At 42.3% G+C, this 20,375-nt stretch overlaps 1 protein-coding gene and 1 non-coding gene across 12 annotated transcripts in view; both read left to right on the forward strand.

The window, feature by feature from the left end:
- SYTL2 (synaptotagmin like 2) overlaps positions 1-20,375 on the forward strand; it is a 121,241-nt gene that overhangs the window by 19,800 nt on the left and 81,066 nt on the right. The gene's annotated exons all lie outside the window — the stretch shown is intronic.
- On the forward strand, positions 20,019-20,090 carry TRNAW-CCA (transfer RNA tryptophan (anticodon CCA)). Its single transcript has one exon. It is a non-coding gene; the product is annotated as a tRNA-Trp (tRNA).

Below are 20,375 nucleotides of genomic sequence, written 5' to 3' on the forward strand. Positions count from 1 at the left end.
GAACAGGTGGCAGATTAGATGGAAACAACTTAGATGATAAGGGGCTGGGCAACCTTTAGGATAGGAAAGGAACTTAGAGGTTGTGTATTCCAGTCTGTATCCTACAGATGAGGAAACTGAGGCAGAGGCGGGTTGAATGATGAATCCAGGCTCACAAAGCTAGTGAGTAGCGATCAGAGCTGAATCAATGTCTTGAGGCTTGCCCTTTGGTGTTTTCCTGTAATCCTGAATTACCAGTCCTTAATCATTGCAAAGGCTGTGACTCCATGCTCAATTACTCTCTTCAGCTCAAGTGCTCTTCCTTCTGGATTTTTTTTTAAGTATAAAAGATGATTATCTCCCATTGTGGGGGAGGTTTGTGCAAGTAAGGTGCAGAAAGAAGTAGAATGTTTTCTGGAAATTGCTGTGAGCCAGAATACTTACTGAGAGTTCTTTGTTTTGGAAGATACACATTTGCACACACTTACCATTTCTTCTGCCACACCATACTTCATCTCTTCACCCTGAAGTAGTTTCTAGGTCCTTTGGTTTTCTCTTCCGCTGTAGAATTGTGGTGGGGCAGGAGCTGCCAGCACCCTCGGGCAGTGGCCTGAAACCTTTTTGGCTCCAGAGACTGGATTCATGGAAGTCAGTTTTTCCACGGACCAGTGGGGAGAGGGGATGGTTTCTGGATGACTCAACCGCCTTACATTTCTTGTGCACTTTATTTCTATTGTTATTATACCGTCTCCACCTCAGATCATCAGGCATTAGATCCTAGAGCTTGGAGGCCCCTGCCCTAGGGCGCAGGCCAGTTTCCCTAAATAGCAGGCAAGCAAGGATCCTCAAGCTGGGTTTTCATCCCTAATGTGTGAGAGCCCAGGAATCAGAGGAAGCTACTGGGAGGCTGTCCTTAAAATGCAGATGAATTTAGAATGAAAGGAAAGCTCGGTGTCTGACATGTAGTAGTCACTTGAATAATTGTTGAACAAATGAATTATGGTGCTTTTCTTCCCTCACTTGTAATTATAGAGCTGGAAGGGAACTTAGAGACAAATTCAGCTCTATCTTTTCATTTTATGGGGTGGGACAAGTGAAAACTAGTGATTTGCCCAAAGTCTCAGAGCTAGTTAGGGACTGTGCGGGGCCAGGCATTGAAAGACGTGTCCTTCTCGGTCTTGTTCTTACATTACGTTGAACAAGTGAAGTTGTAATTTCTGTGGATCAGGATATTTGCCTATTGGCAGTTTTGTGTGGTGCAACCTAACATGTTAGAAGTATCAGTACTATATACTTTTCCCTCTCAATCAATAGTAGTAAAACAAGCAAGCCCGGAGCAGTGTAGCTTAGTGTGACGGTCAAGAATACTGCTTCTCAGCAGATGAGCCCGGTTTTATATCCTTAGTCTTTCTAAGCTGACATTTCCTCATCTCTCAAATAGAAAAAATATTACATGCATCACTCTTGAGATTGTTTTAGAGGTTAAATGAGATGAATCTTTGGAAGGCTTAGTGTACTGCCTGTGTGTATGTGTGTGCTAAGTCACTCAGTTGTGTCTGACTCTGTGACCTATAGCTATGGCCCGCCAGGCTCCTCTGCCCATGGGATTCTCCAGGCAAGAATACTGGAGTGGGTTGCCATGCTCTTCCTCAGGAGATCTTCCTGACTCAGGGATCAAACCCAGGTCTCCTGCATCTCCTGCACTGCAGGCAGATTCTTTACCACTGAGCCACCGGGGGAGCCTCAGTATACTGCCTGGTATATAGTAATTACTTAATGAGTAAATACTGTTATTCACTGAATTAATAAGGAAGAGAATAGAACTCATAAAGTTTTAAAGATTTATAATCCTTCTAGACCGCACATTCTTTTTTTTTTCCTCTGAAATCTAGGGGATATGCCACACGTTTGTTGTCTGACATTGACATTTCTTTATATTCACTGTATTTCATATACTTCTGCTGGTTACAGAGAATATGCTTGGAAAGATGTTCTATTTTTAAGTCCTTGGCTTTGACAAACATGCTGTCATGCCATGCAAGATCATCATGGTGGAAGTCAGACAAATGTGTGAATATGCAGAATTAGATCAAGAGCTCCATTTCGGGAGGGGACCTTCTTCTGTCACAGTCATGAATGACCTCAGTTTCTAGCCAAGGACAAGTGTATAGTCAGGGCTCAAAATGACTGACCAACTGATCCAAGTGTGTGTGTGCATGTGTACGTGTTTAGTTGCTAAGTCAGGCCTGACTCTCTGTGACCCCAGTATATTTTGAAACCTGGACCCTGGGACCATATCCTTTGTTTGCTGTCTCTGCCTTATGGGGCAGCAAATATCTCCACTGCTCGGGCCTGGAGACACCCATGTGTAAAGTATTTCTCATAGAACTCTTCATGACCCAGTGACACATCCAGAGCAAATATGTTTTCAGACAGCTGCATATTTAGGGGAGAAGTTATCACCTTCTGGCTAAGAATGGACTAAGGCACTCCCAGTCCTGAGAAGGAAGCAATAGACTTACCCTGAAAACAAACACTTCTCTTTAAGAGAAAATGAACAGAAGCCCTTTCTCTTTCTCTTCAGTACCACCAGCGCAGTATTCTTAGGGTCTGTAGGCTTTCGGGGTATCACGCCCTACTGTCGATGTTGCCTTTGGAAAGGACCAAGGCATAAAACCAAGGGGAGGAGGCCATGCCCGAGAGAAACCTTCTTCTGCAGAGAGATTTTCAGGGAGCGGGACTGATCCTGTCCTAACAACTACCGTAAGTTCCCTTGTCATCTTCCAGTTGAACTGGTCTTCCATTTCTCCATCCTCCGTCTCCATTTACTTTGTCCACGTTACTTTTGCCATTGTAAATGGAGCTAAAGTTTGATCTTTAGAGGAAGGTGCTATGCGAATAAAACACTATTTATTGAAGAGACATAAACTTACTAAGAATTAGCCAGCATTTTTTTTTTAACATTAAAAAAATTTTTTTTGGAGTTTAGTTGATTGACCACATTGTATTAGTTTCCGGTGCACAGCAAAGTGAATCACTTATGCAGGTCATCTATCCACTCTCCTTTAGATTCTTTTCCCATATGGGCTATTTCAGAACGTTGAGTAGAGTTCCCTGTGCTATACAGTAGGTTCTTATTATCTGTTCTGTATACAGTGGGGCTTCCCTGGTGGCTCAGTGGTAAAGAACCTGCCTGCCAATGCAGGAAACTCAGGTTCAGTCCCTGGGTTGGGGAGATCCGTTGGAGAAGGAAATGGCACCCCACTCCAGTATTCTTGCCTGGGAAATCCCATAGACAATGGAGCCTAGTGGGCTATAGTCCATGGGTTTGCAAAGAGCTGGAGACGATTTAGCGACGAAACAACATTCTATATATAATAGTGTGTATATATCAATCCCAATCTCCCAATTTGGCCACCATTTTGAAGTACAAGGGCTTCCCTTGTGACTCAGCTGGTAAAGAATCTGCCTGCAATGAGGGAGACCTGGGTTCGATCCCTGGGTTGGAAAGATCCCCTGGAGAAGGAAAAGGCTACCCACTCCAGTATTCTGGCCTGGAGAATTCCGTGGACTCTACAGTCCATGAGGTTGCAAAGAGTTGGACATGACTGAGTGACTTTCACTTCACTTCACTTGAACGACAAAGTGGGCATTAGTGCCTGGAAGTATCTATGGAAGGCTAAAAACATTTATTGAGCATCTTCTTCAGTTGGTACTGAGCAAGGCTGTTCATGTACACTATATCTCATTCACCTGGCAAACTTGCAAAAATAAGTAGTGTCCCCCATTTTACAAACGGGAAAACTGAGGTTCAGAGAAATTAACTGGCATATCACACAGCAAATAATCAATGCAGCTACTACTATAGGCTTAGTGGGAGGTGATCTTTAATCTCACTGTAGACTGTAAGGGTGGAGAAGTTGGGGCACAGCATTTACAGGCCTTTCAGAGTTGAGAAAATCGAAACAAAAGGATTGTGAATTACCGGTTTATCCAGCTCTACTGTGAGGAGTAGAGAATGTATACATTCCTTCATTCACTTGCTCATTTATTAAGAACCTTTTTATTCAGTCTCTACTCTTTGTTGGACTGTGAAGAAAGCTGAGCGCCGAAGAATTGATGGTTTTGAACTGTGGTGTTGGAGAAGACTCTTGAGAGTCCCTTGGACTGCAAGGAGATCCAACCAGTCCATTCTGAAGGAGATCAACCCTGGGATTTCTTTGGAAGGAATGATGCTAAAGCTGAAACTCCAGTACTTTGGCCACCTCATGCGAAGAGTTGACTCACTGGAAAAGACTGATGCTGGGAGGGATTGGGGGCAGAAGGAGAAGGGGATGACAGAGGATGAGATCGCTGGATGGCATCACTGACTTGATGGACGTGAGTCTCAGTGAACTCCGGGAGTTGGTGATGGATAGGGAGGCCTGGCGTGCTGTGATTCATGGAGTTGCAAAGAGTCGGACATGACTGAGCAACTGAACTGAATGGAACTCTTTGTTCAACATTGTGCTAGGCACCAAGAGGGTATAAAATAAACATGGGCCCTGTCTCAGGAGCTTTTATCCTCTAAGGAGATAAGAGTCCTGGAATACCTGTCCTTAATGTAAGAAGGGGGGTTAGACTATGTGGTTAAAACAGTTGGTGTATTTAGAGATAGACGAGATCTATGTAGGTGGTTAGAAAAGATTTCATGTATTAAACATACACACAGTCTCAGGTGGTGGTGTTGATGGTGGGAGAGGACAGATTGCTTAAGATTTTTTAAAAAACTTTATATGATAATTATAGATTCTCATGTATTATGAGAAATAATACAGAGAGATCTGTGTACCATTTACCCTGTTTCACTCAGTGATAACATCTTGCACAGTTGTAGTATAATAATCACACCTAGGATAATGACATCAATACAATTCAGATTTCCCCAATTTTACATGAAATGGCAACCCACTCCAGTATTCTTGCATGCAGAATCCCATGGACAGAGGAGCCTGGTGGGCTACAGTCCATGGGGTTGCAAAGCGTTGGACACGACTGAGTGACTCACACTATGCTACATGTGTGTGTGCAATCTTGTACACACCTGGATGTGTTAGGTTCTGTACAGTTTTATCACATGTGTCCATCACTACCAAGACATTGATCCGTTCCCGCCCCATGAGCACCTCTCCCTTATCTCCCTCTCCTCCTCTGGCCCCATTCCCAACCCTTGGCAACCTTTGTTCTGCTTTCCATTTCTATGTTTTTGCCATTTCAAGAATGCCATATAGATGGAACTATGGAGTATATAACCTTTGGGACTGGCTTTTTTACAGTCAGTATAATTCCCTTGAGATTCATCCAAGTTGTGTGTATTTATAGTTTGTTTCTTTCTATTGCTTAGTATCATGAAGTATGGATATACTGCAGTTTAACTTTCCACCTTTTGAAGGGCATCGAGATTATTTCTAGTTTCTGGCTATTACAAATACAACTGCTACGAACAATATTTTTCCTATGCTATTTACGTAGCATGGTTGGGTCCAGCCTCAGGCAGAGGATGGTGTTGGAGTCACTGTCACTCCTTTCTTGGGGATATTTTGTTCTTTTATTTTGCACTCATTCAACAAGTACTTTTTGAGCTAGGCATTGTACTACTTGAGGATTTCTAGGTGGCTGAGTGGTAGAGAACCTGCCCGCCAATGCAGGAGATGCAGGTTCAATCCCTGGGTTGGGAAGATCCCCTGGAGGAGTAAGTGGCAACCCACTCCAGTATTCTTGTCTGCAGAAGCCCATGAACAAAGGAACCTGGTGGACAGTCCATGGGGTCGCAAAGAGTAGGACGTGACTGAGCAACAGAGCACAGCGCATTGTACCACTTACATTCTACTAAGACATAGGTGAATGAAAATTGCCTTTGTTGATTCCTGGACTTCAGTGGCCTATGGCTCTCACTATATGGCTTCTTTGGAGAAAAAAGTCAAACTGCAAGTCCAGATGTGGGCGTCGTTATGCTCCCATGGACTCTGACAGTCCTCAAAAATTAAACTTTCAGGGTTTTACTCTCTTGATTGGTTCTTACTCTCTTGATTCTCCTGGAACAAGTCAGACTTTCATGATTTGTTCAGTATCATGATTCTCAGTAACTTTTCATAATAAAAATTTTCATTGAAAATCTTACTGATCAGTCTCTGGAATTATTTTGAAAACAGAAGGATAGAAGAAATTTCTGCAGAAATTGTTTAAAAATCTACTTTTCCTTAAAAACAGAAACAAACAAAAAAAGGGACCTAATCAAACTTACAAGCTTTTGCACAACCAAAGAAACTATTAAAAAAAAACAAACAACAGCTTACAGATGGGAGAAAATATTTGCAAATGATGTGACTGACAAGGGCTTAATTTCCAAAATATATAAAGAGCTCATACAACTCAAAAACAAGAAAACAACCCAATCAAAAAATGGGCAGAAGACCATAATAGACATTTCTCCAAAGAAGACATACAGATGACCAATAGGCACATGAAAAGATGTTCAACATCACTGATTACTAGAGAAATGCCAATCAAAACTATAGTCAAATTTACTTCATACAGGTCAGAATGGCCATCATTAAAAAGTCTACAAATAATAAATGCTGGAGAGAGTGGAGAGAAAAGGGAACCCTCCTACACTGTTCATAGGAATGTAAATTGGTGCAGCCACTATGGAGAACAGTATGGAGGGTCCTCAGAAAACTAAAATATGATCCAGCAATCCTGTTCCTGGGAAGAAATCCAGACATAACTATAATTCAAAAAGATACATGCATCCTTATGTTCAAAGCAGCGCTGTTCACAATAGCCAAGACATGGGAACAAGCAAAATGTGCATCGACAGAGGAATGGATAAAGAAGATATGATACATAGATGTACAGTGGAATATTACTCAGCCACCAAAAGAAAATAATGCCATTTGCAGCAACATGGATGCAACTAGAGACTATCATACTAAGTGAGGTAAGTCAGAAAGAGAAAGACAATTACCATATGATGTAACTTACATGTAGAATCTAAAATAGGGCGCAAATGAACCTATCTACAAAAGAGAAACAGACTCACAGACACAGGACTCAGACTTGTAGTTGCCAAGAGGGAGGGGCGGGGGGAGGGATGGACTGGGACTTTGGGATTGGTAAATGCAAACTACATTTAGAATCAGTAAAGAGTGAGGTCCTAATGTACAGCACAGGGAAGTACATCCAGTCTCCTGGGATAAACTGTAGTGGCAAAGAATATAAGAAAGAATATATTTGTGTGTGTGTGTGTGTGTGGATTACAGTTCACTGTACAGGAAAGATATGTACAACATTGTAAATCAACTACACTTTAATTTTAAAAGTCAATGAGAAAATCTGCTTTCTTTTTATAAAACTAGTAAGAAGGATTTTGACTCCTAGAAGGTATTAGATGTTTGTCAGAAAAGGGGAAAGTTGAAATTCCACTATTCCTTCTGTTTTACATCCCCAAAGGGGGTTTATCTCCAACTTCCCTTAAACTATGCTTAGTTTGAGCCCATACTGAAAGTCTGTTCTGTCCCTTCTGTATTTAGGAGATGTCTTTTCATTTGAATTTTGTTTGGAAAAAGCCTCTGTCCTCAAGTAAGACTGAATCCCATAGAGCAGACCTCATTGCTGTTTCGCCTTCTAGTTTTTAAAGGTCCCCAAATTCTTTTCCCTTTAGCAGGGCCATGTGTCATACATAGCTGTGATTTCAGTGTGGACAGTGGGTATGGAATTCTCTTGACTCAAATTACCTATTTTTAACTTCTGCTGCTTCCCTCCCTACCTTGAAACCTTTTCTGACTGGTTCAAATAAGATATAATATCCAAATAAGTAGACATTGCATTAAATACATGCAAATACTGGTGTATTGTAGCAGGCAGAAGGCTGTGGTGTAACTAGTGATTCTCAGGGCTGATAGAAACTAGTTTATATAAGTCTAGAAGATGGAAACATTTTCCCCTTATCAGCTCTGTGGAATTGTGGGAAGAAATTAAAAATTAAAATTTAAGGTGATGGGGTTTTTTGGGATAATTTTGTTTTTTAGTGAAATGTTGAAGGCTGGTCATTTTCTGTGCTTCTGATGTATGTAAGTGTAATAAAATGAACATGTCATAAAGTTAAGCCGCATGATGATATCATTTGTTTCCTTTGTATCACAACTTATAGTAGTGGCATTTGAAAGCTATTTTTTTGGAGAATAATAAAATTATGGACCCAGACTTTGAAGTGACAGCATTGCAGGCTGATGAGTTCTCCTTCATCCCCTCTGTCTTTTCTTCCATTCTTTTTTCCTTCTCTTGTATCTCAGATGAAAAAAATTAGGCAGAGTATATCCTATCTTTAGATAAGATTTTTTTTCTTCACATTTCTATTCATTTACTTAGTTCCTTTTTGCAACATGTTCACATGAGGTTCACCACACTCTTTTTTTATTCTTGGTAACTTTGGGAAGAATGAGGCAGAAGGAATTTAAGGCATTTGGTGGTTAAGCTGCCCTTAAAGTCCAAACTCTATTTTCAGATGATCGTCTTGCCCCATCTCTACCATTAAACTTTTAGAAAGTTTAGTCTTAATTTATCTGAGTTCATTAGATGCTTTTCCTGGGGAAATGTTTTGTTTTGTTTTTTTTCCTCCTCTGACCTTGTCTCTTGGTGAAGGTGAGAGTTCTCCCGGGGTCTGAGAAGCATGAATTTTAAGGTGTTGGGTGAAGGTTGATGCTGGGACGTGGTGTCGGGTCAGGCTGCGCCATTCGCGCTGGAACACGTGATCCTGGGCTGTAGGGCTGAGTGCGTCTGCTGGGCCCCTGGGGGTCTCCGGGCGCCTCCTCTCCTTGGGCTGCTTCAGAAAGCTCAGCTCGAGGAGACCTGCGGGCAGAGTCTGCCAGAGACTAGGAAATGAGCCAAGCCAGAGTCCACAAGGGTCAGAGAGAAAGGGGAAGGACGAGACTGCAGTCCAGGCTTCTGGAGAAGGACTGTGTGCTTTGTGACACTGTCATCGGAGAGAGGCAGGGTGATGTGGAGGTCAAGAGCTTGGATGCCGAGCTGAACAACAGCTGAGTCGTGTGCTGCTGCTTACTGGTTGTTCAGTCTCTCTAAGCCTGTTTCCTTAGCTGTGCATCGCTTACTTTGGCATTTTGTTAGAAATTAATGAATTAATAATATGAAGTGTTTCTGTTAACGCATGTATATGGAATCTAGAAAAACAGTACTGATGAACCTATTTGCAGGGAAGGAATGGACACACGGACATAGAGAATGGACTCATAGACACAGCGGGGGAAGGAGAGGGTGGGATGAACTGAGAAAGTAGCGTTGACTTATACACACTACCACGTGTAAAGTAGAGAGCTGGTGGGACGCTGCCGTATAACACGGGGAACCCAGCTGATGCTCTGTGATGACCTAGAGGGATGGGATAGGAAGGGGGCGGGAGGTTCAGGAGGAAGGGGATATACATACAATTATGACCGGCATTATCGTATGGCAAAAACCAACACAACCTTGTAAAGCAATTATCCTCCAATTAAAACAATTTAAAAAGTGTTTAGAACAGTGCTGTCATATGGTCAGTGCTATGTAAGTCTTTGATGTTCTTATAGTTATTATTAGTTAATGATAACTAATTTTGCCTAGTTTGCTATTAGCTGTCAAGAAGAAGGGCTATTTAATTTGGCTGCAAAGTAGCTTACTCTTTAGAGGAGCTTGAGCACTACTGAATGACCCCGTTAACTTGCTCCTGCCAGATTGGGATGGTATTGTTCTGGGCTTTGAGATGAAAAGTGTGCTTGTGAGTTATGGGGCCATGGTCCATCGTAGCCAAATTCTGCTGGCGTCTGAATTTTGCTCTTTCACCAGTATGAATCAGAGAATTTTATTGTTGGATCTATGAGATCGCTCTTTGGAAAAGAAAGATCATCTTTTTAAGTGCCCTTATTTTGCCAATGAGAACAAAGACCCAGAAGGTTGAGTGAGTTGCACAACATCACATAGCCTGGGCACATCAGCAGTGTGAGAGAGATTGACCTTAATTCCCATGACAGTTTTCTTTTTCCAGTACATTTGGTTTTTCCACAATCACAGCCTCTCTCTGAAGTGTGATGTACCTGGTAAGTCTTTCACACAGATGTCCTTAGGAGGTATTTATTCTTCAACCTTTGTTGATTAAAGATTTATAAAATGAGTGCCCATCTTTTTCTGTAATCAAAGTTATGGATAAGATTGATTTACCTCAATTTTCAGCTTTCCATTATAGCTTGACCGTTTAAGACTTACCTCCACTCAGAAAAAAATAAGAATAATGAGATTTTATAAGTGTTACCTGACCCATATGTTTGTACGTTTTGAAATGAAAACTGGAAATTCTTTTAGAAAGTTGCAGAAGGTAACTGTTATCTATAAAATACACACGTATGCTCATATCTGTGTATGAACCAATATTTAAGAAGATGGACAGGGGTGAAGTTCCTTCACTCCTTCGAGCCCAGTCCCTCTTCTGTAATATGGGAATGGTAACACTGCTTTCCTTACAGTGTTGCTGAGGATTCAGTGAGGTAGGTTATGTAAGTGTTCTAACATTGTGGGTCTTCACAGTGACAGCAGCGTATTATATTATACAACATCACGTATTATACATCATATTATACAACATCACATATTATACATCATATTATACAACATCACATATTATACATCATATTATACAACATCACATATTATACATCATATTATACAACATCACATATTATACATCATATTATACAACATCACATATTATACTGCTCATCTCCTCAAAAACAAGAACCCCAACTACATCTGAACCAAAATAAGCCTTGTTAGGACATTGTTTTATGGGAGAGAGGTGCCTGATTTTATCCTTCACCTGGACATCAGAATCTTGATTTTACAGTCACTTAGCAACAGTTTTCTTTATAGAAGAATAGATGAAGGGTTCTCAGGATTTCATAAATTGGTTACAAATGATTGAGAAGTAAATATATATATATATATATTGCATATACTTATGTATATAAATACTGTTATATTCAAATATATATATTTGAATATATATATATATATATACACCCACACTGCATTTTAGACATTGATAGGTGGGTGGGTAGGTAGATCTAGTACTTGTGTGTCTATTCTTGTTCCTCTTCACTAAGCTTAGTCATTGTTCAGCACTTGCTCAAGGGCAGACAGGTCTTCAGGTCTCCGCTGGCGGGTATCTGTGGAAGGCTCTGGTGCCTTCTGATAGTTCCTCAAGACACCAGAAAGGTGCTAGAACTGGTTCTGCTCTCTAGCTTGGAGCTCTGTTTTCCCTTGGTCATTGTATCCACTCTGCAAATAATACTGGGCTCACCTGTGATGGAAGAGAAGGTTTATATTCTTCCTGATTGGAAAGAGTCGCTTTCAAGTCTAAACTCCAAAACCACTTACTGGGTACCATCATCATATAGTCCCTGCCTCCATCCCATCCTGACTTCTTGCCAGTTGCTTGGGGTTGGGGACCACGGGGGATTGCTTACTCCCCTATATTGTGTGAATTTCATCTCAGCACCCTTGATGAAATAGGTATTGTCTGAAATGTTACCTGATGAAATGAAATTGGAATCGGAATTCTGGAGAGTTGATTCAAGTCTCACTAGTTAACAAATAAGATCTATAATTCTGCAAAGAGTAAACCATAGAATTCTTGTCACCTAAATTCCTCAAGAGGTCTGTGGTTTAACTTTAATCTCATTCTTCTGTGTCTAAAGTCCCTCCTCTCAAGCACTCTTAGCCTGAATCCACAAACTCCCCAATTCCTTTTTTTTTTTTTTGGCTTAAATCCAGCTGTGATATACAGAGCCTGGGCCTGTTTTATTGCGCTCTTAGGTAATTTTGAGGTTCTATCATCACCTTGAAATCTCTCCCAGATACTCGCCTCCTCTTCCTTCCCACTTCAGGAGTAGGTCCAGGTTGCTTGTTAATTATATTCCTGAGGCTCGGTAGCAGTGAATGCAGTTTGGGAAGGTAGGCGGGAGGTGCAAGCATGTGACTTGCTTCTCTGACAGAGAAGAATACCTGACTGAGGAGGTCAATGAGCTCAGGTAGTTTCAGTAATGATCAAGAGTGCCAAGGTCAGGGATTTTCACCCTGGCTCAGTGGGTGGAGATTCCATGTCCTTAATGCCACCTGGCCCGTTCCCTGGTACCCGCAGCAAGTGCCCAGGCAAGAGGCTCAGAGCCACTCATTTTTGCTCCTGAGAAAAATACCCAGAGTGCACATGCTGATTACTGATGGTAACTAAAGAAAGTCCACTTTTTAAATGAAAGACAGCAGGCTTCTGTGTGCACATAAATATAGACATCCTTTTGTTTTTCTGTACTCCACCCCTCTAAAGTAGTGCTGTGCTGTCTTCTGCATGGACTTCCGTGAGTGTAGGCTGTGAACTGTCTCGGGTTCACCCCACAGTCAAAGCTCCACTCTCGTTTCCCCTCTTCCCAGTTCCTGCCCCGATCTCTTCACCGCCCCACTCATTACACGGTTGACGCAACTGCACTCTGGTCTGCAGGCCTGTTCCTCCTCTGCGCATGCGTTCCCTGTCCTGCTCTGTCACTTCTGCAACTTTATGATCTTGGACAAGCCCCTTGACCTTGCTGAACCTCGTTTTCACATCCATAAAAGGATTATGATGACACTTCTTACTCCCTACCTCCCAGGAGTGCTGTGAAGAGCAAATATGTCAGAGAATAGTGTAAACCCCCAACCTTGTACAAATAGGAGCTGTTACTATTGCCGGGAGCCAGAATCTCTTTGACGATGGGAACCAGGTCTCACACTTGATAGTTGAATCCTTACTGCCTTGCCCGCCCCGAACAGGAGACCCTGCCAGTGAGACAGAAAAGGAGGAGGGAGACAGAGAGAGGGGAAGGACAACTTTTGTCATTTTTTATACCTTATTTTCCTAATTATCATTCTCTCCCTCAATATATAACTGTATCTTATGAAAGATGGATTTTCTTTTTCAAAAAAACATTTTGCGTTAGGCAGCAGGATGGTGTTTTTTTCCTCCAAAATCTTTCTCTACATCTCTTTCTTCCTCAGATAGCTTGGCACTGATATTGGAATTCATTCTGATCACTTGATTTTATGGTCATGAGAAAATTAAATTATTTAAATGGAAGATAAGATCAGAAACCAAATGCCTCATTTGATAGGTGAGGTCAGCCAGAGAGGTACGTGAAACCACCAAGGGTTTTAGTCATTAGTGGCAGAACCAAAATTCATCTTTGTCTCTTCCTCCAGGCTGCCCCTGAATTAATGAAGTGTCAGTGATCATTTTTGCCTACCTTTGAAGGGTATTTCAGGGACTGTCTAACACTGGGCATGCGTGTTCAGTAGCTCAGTCGTGTCTGACTCTCTGCAACCCCATGGACGGTAGCTCACCAGGCTCTTCTTTCCACGGGATTTCCCAGGCAAGAATACTGGAGCAGCTTGTCATTTCCTCCTACAGGGGATCTTCCCGGTCCAGGGATCAAACCTGCATCTTATGTGTCTTCTACATTGGCAGGCAGATTCTTTACCACTATAAAGCTCTTTTCTGGATTGGTGCAAATATTTTTGTTCAGGAAGTTTTAAGAAAAACAGACTTGCTGCTGCTGCTGGATCATCATAGTCTCTGCCAGTGGTCCACACTTGAGTTTGTTTATGGATGTTGATCATTGGATCACAGAAAGAATAAAACTCCCTTCATAACTAGTTGCATACACATCAAGTTTTAACGGCATTCGGTACTGCAAAGCTCGGTGTCTCAGGTGCGTGGGGGTTTGAGGGAACCCCTAGCTAGTCTTTGTACCTTTGGGTTCTGTCACAGGGTACCTGTGTGCCTCGCTGGTTCTTCCGCCATAACTCTCTTTCTGGTGTGTCAGATAGCACTTTGGAGCCAGGCAGACCTGGGCTCATATTCCAGCTCTGTAGTTTAGAGTTACAGGATGGGTTTAAGCAAGTCCCTTAACCTCCAGGAACTTCAGTTTCCTCATCTATAAAACAGAGATGACAAGGGGAGGGGACATATGTATACCTATGGCTGATTCATGTTGATGTATGGCAGAAACCAACACAACATTATAAAGCAACTATCCTCCAATTGTAAATAAATGAATTAAAAAATCCACAGGGACACTGCCTGCTTTGGCAGAAACCAACACAACATTGTAAAGCAATTATCCTCCAATTATAAATAAATGAATTAAAAAATCCACGGTGACACTGCCTGCTTTACTGATTTGGCTTATGGTATAGAGGCAATGCATGTAAAGGTGGGAGAAGGTATTGAAGGAAGATAAAATGTCTATTTCTTCAACTTTTCCATCAAGCCCAAGTCCTACCTATTAGTTGAATTAATTTAGCTTTTATCTTTTATAGCACACATACATAACTTTCAATAATACTAGTGCTAAATATAAGGCATTTTGCTTTCCTATATGAAATCACATGATATCTTGTTGCCTATCATCTGATTTTCCAGGACCAAGCAGAAAATTTTCAGAAAGCTTAGTGTATAATTTATCTCTTTTGGAAATTTTTTTCCTTCTCTTGGTTAAAAAAAAAATTCAAAAAACCAAAACCCACCAAGTCGGACATCATTTCTAAATTTGAATCTCCTTTTTAAAAAACTGTGGTTCAGTGAGTTTAGAGAGAGGTTTCCCAGAAACAAATGTAGTGTATATTTTTCAACTCCACAAAGATTATGTCACAATTACAAACAGCTATATATATATTTTTCCTAATAAGGCAAAAGCTTGGAGATAGTTTTCTTTCTTGCTTTTTGAGTAGAGAAAACATTCCTTTAAAAAAAAATTCACTTTCTGGTTCTTTGGAATAGCAACTTAAAACACAAGTGGTACTTTGGTGGAATTGGATCTAGTACCAGAAAATATCAAGTGGTAGGTACTCGGTCAGGTGGTGGAACGAGAGAGGAAAATGATGTCTCTACCTTCAGACACCCAGGCTCCTCATAAGGGAAACTGATAAATGAACAGGCAGTTTCTGTATACTACAGAGTCCTGTGAGAAGACAGAGGAGAAGACTCTAACCCAACTGTGAGGAAGGGGCAGCCTTCTTAGAGGAGGTGATACCTGGACTGTGGCTTGAAAGGTGTGTGTGTGTGTGTGTGTGTGTGTGTGTGTGTGTGTGTGTGTGTGTGTGTGTGTGTGTGTGTGTGTGTGTGTGTGTGTGTGTGTGTGTGTGTGTGTGTGTGTGTGTGTGTGTGTGTGTGTGTGTGTGTGTGTGTGTGTGTGTGTGTGTGTGTGTGTGTGTGTGTGTGTGTGTGTGTGTGTGTGTGTTAGTTGCTCAGTTGTGTCTGACTCTGCCATTCCGTGGACTATAGCCTGCCAGGCTCCTCTGTCCATGGAATTCTCTAGGCAAGAATACTGGAGTGGGTTGCCATTCCCTTCTCCAGGAGATCTTCCTGACCCAGGCATCAAACCCGGTTTCCAGCACTGCAGGCAGATTCTTTACCACCTGAGCCATCTGGGAAGCCTTTGAAAGATGAGTAGGAGTCTAAGAAGCTGAGAAAGGGTGTTACAGGCAGAGGGAGCTCTGTGTTCTAAAGGCATAGAAGTGTTAGAGGTAAATTTAAGGAACATCAGGGTATGATTTGGGGAAAATGGAGAGGAAGACAGGAGGCAGATCTGGAGGGGCCCGGGCAACACTGAGGGGTCTGAATTTTAAGCAACATGGAGGTGTTGAATGAACCGCCCAAGGAGCCTTACACCAGAAGGAGACCTTGGACATCAGAGTCTAGCATTTCACTTGGCAGATTTGGAAAGTGAGAACCAAGGATGGAAGTTCTTGTGGCTGCACAGTGGCTGTTAATGTACATCTTTGTATAGACCCAGTGGTGCTTGGGGAGGAGGCTTTGGTAGAGGGAGCCTTCACAATGAAATTCCAGTGTTGACCTTGTGAAGGCAGATTCTCATAGGAACATTTGGCCAAGGATTTATCATGGGGACTGCATGGTTTGGGCTAGTGACCCCAGCATGCCTTTTTGCATATTATGTCCTTTAAAGGAAAGGCCATCACTAGCTAGAAATGCTCTTTGGCTATTTTTAGGCTGTGTGGTAGGGGGAAATTAGTGGAATTCTTAAGGTCAGCTCCAGCTGTTTTTCTCGAAAAGACCAGCTGAATTTTTCATGAGATTTGCTCATTAGGGCTTTTACCCTTCAGTGAGGCATTCTACTGAGTCTGAGTCAGCCTGTCCTGGGAAATAAGGGATGAGAGTATGAGGGAAAGTAGACCAAAATTGGAATGGCTGCTGCCCTTTAAAAAATGTTATGCACTAATTAACATTAAGTGCTAATTACTGCCAAGTGCTATCTTAGATATGGTGGGTTATTTCTCATACCTTCTCAATCACAGTGAAGATCTTTCTGGATTACAACGACTACCTTAAAGGATGGTTGGGTTTTGAAGATTCAGGGATGTTCTTATATGTAAAGTCTGGCTCGATGCCTAGGTAGAGATAGTGGTGACTAATTACATGGTAATTACACTGAATAGCAGCTTTCATTCGGGACTCTCATCTCAGAACGCTGTGTAGATACCAAGTCAGATATTCTTTGAGAATCCTGTGAGGGGAATTTGCCTGTGGTTATTTGGCATCTACAATTATACTACCTCTCTGCTGTGTGTCAGGGACTCTCTGCAGGCAGGTGAAGCGAAAGCACCCTTCATTTCTTCTCAAGTGCTCCATGAATATTTTTTCCTATCCAGTCTTCCTATCCTATCCTATCTGTCTGGAGCTCACGCTGTGTTAGAAGGTGACTGGATAACTGTGGCTGTACAGCAGTTTTCAATGCACAAACTGTCTTCCCACATGTGATGTCATTCACCCCTGTAGTGATTTCAGCAAGGGAGGTGGGCAGTGGTTAGTCTCAATTTTAGAAAGGAGGAAACGGAGACTCAGGTATGTGGTATGTTTTGGTCACCAAGGTAGTAAGTGGGTGACTCAATTTCAAAGCAGATCTTATGACTTTAAATCTCTTGTTCTTTGCTTTTCATGATGCTGCCAACTGGATTGAGAAATAAAGGGCCAGGTTTCTCATCTGGCATAAAAGTGGTTTAAGGAATGCCTTTAAAAGGAAGGTGACTCCACTGCATACCCAGCTAAGGAATGAAGGATCGTGTCCAGTGTGGGATTTCTAGACGTGATGGAGTAAAAGTGAACTTTGTCCCACTAGCTTTGGAATAACAGCTGTTCTCTGAGCTAGAACAAACACAGTGACATTAAAATAGGAATGTATAACTTATGCTTATGAAAACAATATTTTTTATTGTTGGTTGGAATGAACAGTAGTAGAGAGGCATTAACTAATGAGAGTAGATCTTAGAAAGTTTCCCTCTTAAGAATTCTGTAACACTGATGATCAGAAGGTAAGCCAGTGTACTTCTCCCCTTCTCTCTGAAATGGAGAAAAATGAGGCCATCCTCACTATACACAGAACAGGAAGCCTGAGTAGATGCTCCCAACACATCGGTGGCTTAATATTAAAAATCTGTTTAAAAAAAAAACCACTGCATGCAAGGTACTGTGTGTCTACAAAAATGAAGTGGATATTTTAATAAACCCTCTCCTTAAAGAATCTAGAAATGGGAATTGGGAGAATTCCCCACTCTCACTGCTGTGGGCCCGGGTTTCCTCTCTAGTTGGGGAACTAATATCCCACCAGCCGCTCTGCTGCATGGTCCAAAGGAGAAGGAATTTGGCGTGTAATGTATATAAGTTTCTGTAATGTTTATGTAACTATTGAATACTCAGTGCGTCAGGTGCTTATATGTGAGCTTAAATCTTCTCAACGACCTAGTGAGAAAGGTATGATGCCCATTTTGCATATGAAAAGCCTGAGACTCAGGGAAGCCAAGTAACTTGCACAAGAGTGTCACCTTGTACCCAGGTCTGCCTGACTCTAGAGCCTGTTCTCTTTCGTACTTCAGATGAGAGACGTACGGAGAAGAGCTGTGAGGGGTCAGTGAAAGAGGCAATTATGGCCAGCTTATGGAAGGCATATTTGTGGGGGGACAGGGGGCTACAGGGGCAGCTTCATGGACGAGGTGTCATTTTAGCTGGGACTTGAGTGATGGGTAAGGTTTGGGTGTGTGGAGATATAAGGAAAAGATATTCCAGGTGATTCCTGGGTTGGGAAGTTCCCCTAGAGAAGGGATAGGCTCCCCACTCCGTATTCTGGCCTGGAGAATCCCCATGGACAGAGGAGGAGAATAACACATACCTGATGATGATTGTACACAGCTGATATTGGTCTGGCTGGAATTCACAGCGTAGGAAAGGCTCCATGGAAAATAAGACTGGATAGGGAGATTGGGAGGATAAAGACATCAGTACAAGGAATTTGGGCTCACTCTGCTATCAGGGCTTCCCTGGTGGCTTGGGTGGTAAAGAGTCTGCCTGTAATGTGGGGGACTTGAGTTTGATCCCTGGGTCAGGAAGATCCTCACCTACTCCAGTCTTCTTGCCTGGAGAATCCCATGGACAGAGGAGCCTGACAGGCTACAGTCCATGGGGTTGCAAAGAGTTGGACATGACTGAACAACTAACACTTTCACTTTTTTTTACTTTTTGGTAGTCAGGGAAGAGCTAGGGAAGGTGTTTTTGTTTTTGTTTTCCAAAGAGCTGCATCTGTTTGTTTGTTGTCACCTTTTAATCTATATTGTGAAGATTTAATTCCTTTGCTTAAAATTCTTTTTTTCTTTATTTTTTGTTTTCTAAATTATGACAGTATGATAACTCATTTACAGGCAACTTGGAAAATACAGAACAAAGTTACATGTAATTTCACTATGTGTTACAATTTTTGGGGGGTAGATAAATTAAGATTTTTACTTGGAGTTTCAATATCAAATTCTTAAAAAACAATAGAATAAAAAAACAATAGAATGAATAGACAGAAAAGTGGAAAGGTATATAATAGTAGGCCTGAAAAATGCGATGAGCCAATTAACATAATTAAGATTTATATAATTTTCACACAACAGTAGGGTACAAATTCTATTGAAGAACTAGGTAGGGTTCTTAAGTTGAGTATGGCATCCTCAAAGTAGGGCTTTGGAATATGAGTCTAGCTGGACTGTGTATGATAGCCAGGAGAGAGGATGAACCAAGAATTAAAGGAGCCATGTTCAGTTCATGCCCATGCTGTTTCTAAATGAGAGAGGAAAAGAGAGAAAAGGTTGAATTGGACGGAGTGCAGAGATTCAATCAGCCGAACCTGCTGGCAACTGATTGGCTGTACACAAGGAGCGTCAGCCCTTGGTGTTGCTTATGAGGCTGCATTTAGTTAACGGGGTTCCAGGCAACGAGCTGGGAGTTCAGAGATGAATAAGGCACACTGTCAGGCTCTGTCCGTTTCTATTGCTGCTGCTGCTATGTCACTTCAGTCGTGTCTGACTCTGTGCGACCCCAGAGACAGCAGCCCACCAGGCTCCCCTGTCCCTGGGATTCTCCAGGCAAGAACACTGGAGTGGGTTGCCATTTCCTTCTCCAATGCATGAAAGTGAAAAGTGAAAGTGAAGTCGCTCAGTCGTGTCTGACTCCTAGCAACCCCATGGACTGCAGCCTACCAGGCTCCTCCGTCCATGGGATTTTCCAGGCAAGAGTACTGGAGTGGGATGCCATTGCCTTCTCCGTTGCTGCTGTGCAAATTACCACAAACTTAGTGACTTGAAACAACACAGCATTCTTATCTTACAGTTCTGGAGGTCAGAAGTCTAAAATGAGTCTCACAGGATAAAGGAGTCAGCAGAGCTGAGGTCCTGCTGGACACGTTCAGGGAGGATCAGTTTTGGTTCCTTTTCCAGCTGTTAGAGGTTGCCTGCCTGCCTTGGCTCATGGCCCCTTCCTCCATCTTCAAAGCTCATCATTCCAACCTGTCTTCATCCTCACGTCTCTTCTGTCTCCTTCAGACCATCCTGCTTCCTCCTAAGGACCTCGTGATTACCTTGGGTCTGCATGGGCTTCCCTGGTGGCTCAGAGGTTAAAGCGTCTGCCTCCAATGCGGGAGACCCGGGTTCGATCCCTGGGTTGGGAAAATCCCCTGGAGAAGGAAATGGTAACCCACTCCAGTATCTTGCCCTGAGAATCCCATGGACGGAGAAACCTGGTAGGCTACAGTCCACGGGGTCGCAAAGAGTCGGACACGACTTAAGCGACTTCACCTTCACCTTCACATACATAATCCAGGCTAATTTATCCATCACAGTATCCTCAGTCATGTCCATATAGCCCCTTTCACCATGTGCTGTATTCACAAATTCAGGAATTAGAATGTGGACATCTTTGGAGGACCATTATTCTGCCTACTAGGGAGTTAGCA

The sequence above is a fragment of the Bos indicus genome, chromosome 29 (genome assembly GCF_029378745.1).
Source record: "Bos indicus isolate NIAB-ARS_2022 breed Sahiwal x Tharparkar chromosome 29, NIAB-ARS_B.indTharparkar_mat_pri_1.0, whole genome shotgun sequence".
Taxonomy (NCBI): Eukaryota; Metazoa; Chordata; class Mammalia; order Artiodactyla; family Bovidae; genus Bos; species Bos indicus.